The 6,710-nt window shown below is 46.0% G+C and overlaps 1 long non-coding RNA gene across 2 annotated transcripts; it reads right to left on the bottom strand.

Annotated features, from left to right (window-relative positions):
• Window positions 1-4,653: 4,653 nt before the first annotated feature.
• On the bottom strand, window positions 4,654-6,710 carry LOC123157317 (uncharacterized). Of its 2 annotated transcripts, none has more exons than XR_006478947.1 (3): window positions 6,631-6,710; window positions 6,447-6,558; window positions 4,654-5,351 (listed from the first exon to the last, which is right to left on the bottom strand). It is a non-coding gene; the product is annotated as an uncharacterized lncRNA (long non-coding RNA). The 2 variants fall into 2 exon arrangements; XR_006478948.1 differs by having other exon boundaries at window positions 6,447-6,544.

Here is a 6,710-nt window from a genome sequence, read left to right as displayed (position 1 = left end):
TCGCCTGCTTCCCACTCGAGCCGTACATAGTTCAGCCAAGAGTCTCCTGACAAGGAGAGAGACCTTAATGAATTCAACACGTCGCCGAAGGGGCAGTGCTGAAAGATATCCGCAACGATGAACTCCATTATCGGGGCCCGATCGGACACGATGGGCCCGGGCGCACGCGGTTCGGAACCCACATCCGGACACAAGTCCGGGGGTCCGGCGATGCAGATTTCCTTAACAGCCGAATCTGTGTTCGGCTCTGCCGCCGAAGAGTATGCGACCTCCGTGGCGGGGTCCATCCACCCGTCCTCGGACGATGCGACCTGCCCCGGATTTAGGTCCGGAGCTGCTGCAGGTGCGATATCCCGAATACTGTCCGATAGCAGATTTAAGTCATGCTTGTCGTGACTGTTTGGCGCTCCTGGCGTAGGCCCGGATCCGTCGAAGATCAAGTCTCCGCGAATATCGTCCGTGTAATTCGAGTTTCCGAACCTGACCTGATGGCTAGGGGTGTAGCTGTCGATCTGCTCCAGATGGCGAAGCGAGTTGGCCCGCAGTGCGAAGCCGCCGAACACGAAGATCTGTCCGGGGAGAAAAGTCTCGCCCTGGACTGCGTTGTTGTTGAAGATTAAAGGAGCCATCGAGCCTTACAGCAACGACACAGAGGAACTCTCAATGAAAGCACCAATATCGGTGTCAAAACTGTCGGATCTCGGGTAGGGGGTCCCGAACTGTGCGTCTAAGGCTAATGGTAACAGGAGACTGGGACACGATGTTCACCCAGGTTCGGGCCCTCTCGATGGAGGTAATACCCTACTTCCTGCTTGATTGATCTTGATGATATGAGTATTACAAGAGTTGATCTACCACGAGATCATAGAGGCTAAACCCTAAGAGCTAGCCTATGATTATGATTGTTATTGTCCTATGGACTAAACCCTCCGGTTTATATAGACACCGGAGGGGGCTAGGGTTACACCGAGTCAGTTACAGAGAAGGAGATCTAATATCCGAATCGGCAAGCTTGCCTTCCACGCAAAGGAGAGTCCCATCTGGACATGGGACGAAGTCTTCAATCTTGTATCTTCATAGTCCAACAGTCTGGCCAAAGTGTATAGTCCGGCTGTCCGGATACCCCCTTATCCAGGACTACCTCACCCACCCCTTTCCCTCTCGTCCTGAGGCGCTCCTGCGTGGCGCCCCCGGGAGGTAACCCTAGCGTTGCCTCCCTCATCTCCTCGCCCCACCCCCTCCCTTGTCGTAGCAGGTGGCGTTCCTGGCCAAAGGCCGCGTGGCGCAGGTGGCGGCGGGGCGGCTTCCTAACGCGTGCGGGTGGCAAACTTCCAGAGGTGCGCTGCGCGGTGGCGTCGGGCACCGGCTGGCCTCTGCTCCGACCTCCCTCCTCCTCTTGGCGTCCGAGTTGTCTGTCGGTGCCGCCTCCTCCCCTCATACCCCCTTCTCCTCAGTTCGTGGGGATCTGGAGGCTCGGGGGAGTGCTGGCGGTGGATCTGGCAGCCCCTGCCCAGATCCAGCTAGGTGTGGCGGTTGGAAGCGGTAGGAGTGACCGGTGGCCCTTCTAAGGTGGCAGTGTTGCAGCTGGTGTTTGTCCTACCCTGGTGGGGGCGGCGGGGCCACCGTCTAGACTTGGCCAGGGCATCGAGACGTAGGTGGTGTGGTGGTGGTTGCCGCTCCTTTGGAGGCCTTCTTTGGCAACAGGGTGCGGTCGATAAGGTGGCCCTCGCCGGCGGAAGGGTGGCTTCCTCTTACTCACGTGGTTCTGGTCGGAGGCCATGGTAGGGCATCAGGGGTGATGTAAGGTAGGGTGCTGGAGGGACGGATAGACCGACTACCTATCAATGGCACAGGGGTGCACCGGTTTGGACGAGCTCCGTTGCCCCTCCCCTTTTCCTGGCCTAGTGCCTACTTGTTGTTGATCATTGTTCAGGGCGGGCCGGTCATCGGCGGTTCCGATGGCTAGGGATCTGCCGGTTGGCTCAAAGCTCGTGCCTTTGTTGGTCTCTGGAGGGTCTGGATGAAGGGTGGCGGCCTTGGTATCGGGAGTTGTGGGCTCATGGGTAGCATCCCGTGTCATCATAATTTCGAGTACTTGATTCGATTTTTTTGTGAATGCTCGCGATCATCAGTCCTGTTTAAAATTCTTCCCTTGGTTCAGACATCACTCCGGACATGAGCTGGTGTTCGGTGAATCAAGCCTTGATTGATTGTCATTCTGAGTCTATTCAACTTATCCATCCTTAATCAGAGCATTTGCTTCTGATCCCTTGATTTGGAAATCATAATTCCTTTGCATTTGAGCTTTAATTAGTCAGTTGCTCCTATAGTCTGATCTCCTTGCATTCTTTCTTCTTCTGGTTGAGTACCAATGCTCACATCGGATCCCTTGTGGACCACTAGATCCTTTGTTGAGTTTATCCGACAACGTCCTTCATATTCAGTAACCTTGTGAGCTTTTCCTCGCATACATAATGCCTTTGGTAAATTGTATCCCCTGATTTTGTCAACCATGCTCTACTTCCGAGCTTGAGTTATTTATTCCTAAATTTTGTGGTATATGTTCCTAAGATGCCCCAATGGGTTGAATCTATGTCTTCCCTAAATCCGTGTGAACTCGAAAGTTATGCGGGGTGTACTCTACTAGCTTTTTGCCAGGTAAAATTTCAATGCTACAACTTCTTCGAATGCGAGGAGTGAATGGAAGGTTATGCATTGGAGAAGTGGGAGTCGACCTTGAACATTGTGTTCGTGCCCATGGACACGATGTAGATCCTATCATGGAAGCTCCTCGCTATAATACTAATCCCCTTGTGATAAGTTCATCTTGTATCTATGTTCGGTCCTTTGCAACCGTGGTTCCGGCCATATTGTTCTTTTTTGATCCCATTTCTCGGACAAGTGGAAGTACTTGTCTTCTGAAGAGCATTTCACCCGTCCAGCCTCTGTTCTACTATACCCTTGAGTATTACCCTCTGGTATCACGAGAATATCACGGAACTACATAACCTCTTATGAGTTCTTCATCAACTATTATTTCTCTGATTCCAATTTTCCATGGGTTCTGAGTTGTTAGACACTTGAGAACACTGATAATAGGTTCGAGTCTACACTTCCCTTTCCATTGTTTTGTTAACCTTTCTTGTAACCTAACATATCTGAGCAGTGATAATTACCTGCTTATGTAAACACCTCGGTGTACAAACTCTATCAGTAAGGCCTTGTTACTATTGTTGATGACATTCCGGTAGCCACCGATGGACGAGAACTTTGCCTATTGGTCCGCCTCGTCTTAACAAGCAGGAACATGCTCTTTATCCCTCGCCCTTGGTACCGATATTGTTGCTGACATAACTGACAGGCAATACTCCGAACTGCCTTGTTATCATGACCGTGCAAAATGATTAGCGCCTTCCTGCTGTTAACCCACATGGTGGGCCCATAACCCACAGTTCCATAGGATCAAAATCTTACTCTCATGTACATCCCCGTCTTCCAAAAATTGTTCCTCGCACTGGGCTTCGTATGTAAATCACGAGCCACCTTCCTAGTGATCCGTTCTGGTATCAGATGCAATACTTATTCTCGATGCTTTGAACCCTTTTCACCCTCTATTTCAGACATCAAACGATTGCCTACCCGGTTGAAGCTTCTTATTGCTCCTCCTTACCTTGCTCTCGATGACTTTCTTGAATTTCAACTCGGGAGATGCCTCTATGCCACGCTCACCGAGAGAGCCCCAGGTACCTATGTTGTGTTGAGCTTCGTCCTTCCCGAGTCTTCCCCCCTTACTCCAACCCTTAAATCTCGGGACGAGATTTCTTGTAGTGGAGGAGATTTGTAACACCCCTGGTGTCATGCTACAGTAATCCCCTGTTAATGGTGCCATGTCATCATGATACTGTTGCTAATCTTCACTTGATCCGAATCGCAATTCAAATTCAAATCCAATCTAAAGTAAAAATTCATATTTGTCAGACATGAAATCTAAAATGTTCATCTTGTGCCAAATAATCCATAACTAATATTGGTGGTGAACCAACATTTTGCAAAATGTATAAGTGCCCTAAACTGAAAAAACAATGGCTAAAACAAATAGATTAAATGCATTTTTAAATTATAAAAGTGGCAAACTATTTGAAAAGCCTCACAATCCTTCTTTTGGCAGTGCCAACTAGTGCAATGTAGTCATGTGGCCAAGTCCCACATCTTATATCTTACTAGTACAATGCCCGTGCGTTGCTACGGGTAAAAGCAGAATACCCATGTGTTGCCACGGAATAATAAAAATATGGACACATTGATCAAATTATTCTTCTAATTTAGAAATACGGGTTAAGCGGTTACATCCAGTTTTCATCATGGAACGACAAATATAAATTCTCTTCCACTTTTTTTCCTTCTCGGCAATCTTCCTATCTCCTTAAGCAGCCAAATCGCTCGCCACCCGAGAACTTATAACTGGATATATATCATCCATTTATAAATAGTATTAGTATTCTCACTGTAAAGAAATATAAGAGTGTTTAGATAATAGTAATCTAAACACTTATATTTCTTTAGAGAGGGAGTATCACTCAACTTCACGCATCCACGTGTCAATATTACAAGGTACACAAAGATTGACAATCACTATTACAAGGTACACAAAGATTGAAAATTTCATAAGCCTCTTATTTCAGTAATAATAGCATAATCGATGCAACCTTCAATAATAAGCTCATTGTATGGATAGAAGTAGCGGCAGATGCCAAGATGATGGATTCAGGCATATTGTTGTAATACTTTGTAAGGTCCTCGAGAATAATCAATAAAGTGACCGTATGCATCTCCCAGATGGAGAGGCCGGGTGTCATCCTCCTTTTCTAAAAAAAATAATAAGCTCATTGTATATAGGAAATTTCCATTTATCTTGAATCAAGAATTTGAATAATAAGTTGGATAATCTAATGTTTTCAAAGCTGGGGGATTTGTATATAATTAGTATCTTTATTACCAACACAATCATCATGGTTGTGGTCATGGCAGCAGTCGTCAAGGTCTTCACGGCGCCACCGTTCTCCTTCTGCCGTTCTGCCTCTCCACCAAGTTCAAAGACGGCGCGACAGCAGCGAACAACCTATCACCGGCATTTAGGTTTGTCAGCTTTCATGTTGGCCAACTTCGCCCCGGGTTTCGACTTCTTCAGTTGCGTGATTGCAGTTGCCTCGCTCTCCCTTGAAAACACCACAATGGCCACAGTCGCCCCTGCCCTACCCGCCGGCTTGGTCGCCATCGCAGGCATCACCTTCCCGTCCAGCCCATGCTAACCAACCGTCTCTCCCACGACCCGCTCCACAACTACTCCTCTCCTGCTTCCATGAAAACACAATATATTTCATATTCACCAAGAAGCAACAGAAGTTAGATCACTAATTAAATCCTAGTATGATGAACCATTTATGCTGAAATAGCTACAGAGCAACTCGTGTAGATTAAAGTTAAATCTAGCAATATAGTACACTTGACACCGGAGTAAACCCCAGATTAAACAATGTACTATGACTTCAGAAGAATATACATTAATCTGCCATATTGCAGGGAAAACAAATCTGGAGCACAAAGTAGAGAGAAACACCTGTAACACACATGCACGATATAACATGACCTAAATGTAATAAAATATAGTTGTATTTTCTAATGGAACAAAATATGTATCTGCGGATGGTACTCAAGATGCTTCATTTTTTTGCCTCTCATTATTATTTTTGTTGGAGAAGAAGTTACATTTGTTACGCACTAAAAGGCACCTGGTAGCATATCATGTCATCAGATAATCTTCTGAACTGTGTTCCTACTTCCTACTGCTTCACTGATTTCTTGTAGTTGCTAGAAAAATGAGATTTGTCAAACAGAAGCTTCCTTCCGCCTGCCACTGACATGCCACCGACGATGTGTGAATATTACGTGAGCAGCTACAACCTTTTTTTATGGATGAGACGATGAGCAGCTACAAACTTGATACTGTTAATGGTAGTCTCATTCTTCCAAAAAAAATAGGAAAACAAACTCATACATTTCAACACAGCTCCTTCTTCACATAAACTTCCAGTTTAAATGAAAATACTATTATTTTCGATGAAGAGAGCTTTATTACTTAAAAGGTTTAAGCATTATACCCGGCCCCTCTGCATAAATGAAAATACTAATAGCAACAAAAAAAACTTAATAAGAAAACTCCGACAATGTGGACCGAGATTTGACTTGGTAGTAGATCAAATCACACGCGTTCAATCTTTGCTCAATGAGAACTGAGGAACAACTTTGTAAGAAAAACTACCCTACTCCACACTGATCATTGCATGACATCAATATTTCTCTTACAGCACTAAACTTAGACAGCCATGTAAGCTCTAAACATTGTTCTTGATTAAACGGACAAAACATAAAGGAATTGGAAGTCTCACCATCAGTATATAATGTTTCCATGCAATATTTTTGTCCGAACAACCACAATCAATATCCATTACATCCACACTCGCCTCAAGAGGGAGAGTAGACCCGCCTGCACAATAGAGACTATAGAACATTCACATTAAGTGCTAAAAAATGTAATACCAAAATTTAATCTAATGAGGAAGCAGAGCCCACCGCCGCATCCATGGATGGCCACCAGGGGAGTCTCCAGCGCCGTGTGACATCGACCTGCCGCAAGGGCCCGGACGGGCAAC

The sequence above is a fragment of the Triticum aestivum genome, chromosome 7B, assembly GCF_018294505.1.
Source record: "Triticum aestivum cultivar Chinese Spring chromosome 7B, IWGSC CS RefSeq v2.1, whole genome shotgun sequence".
Classification (NCBI taxonomy): Eukaryota; Viridiplantae; Streptophyta; class Magnoliopsida; order Poales; family Poaceae; genus Triticum; species Triticum aestivum.
Note: the sequence above shows the minus strand (reverse complement) of the source record. Positions and strands in the feature narration are given on the sequence as shown.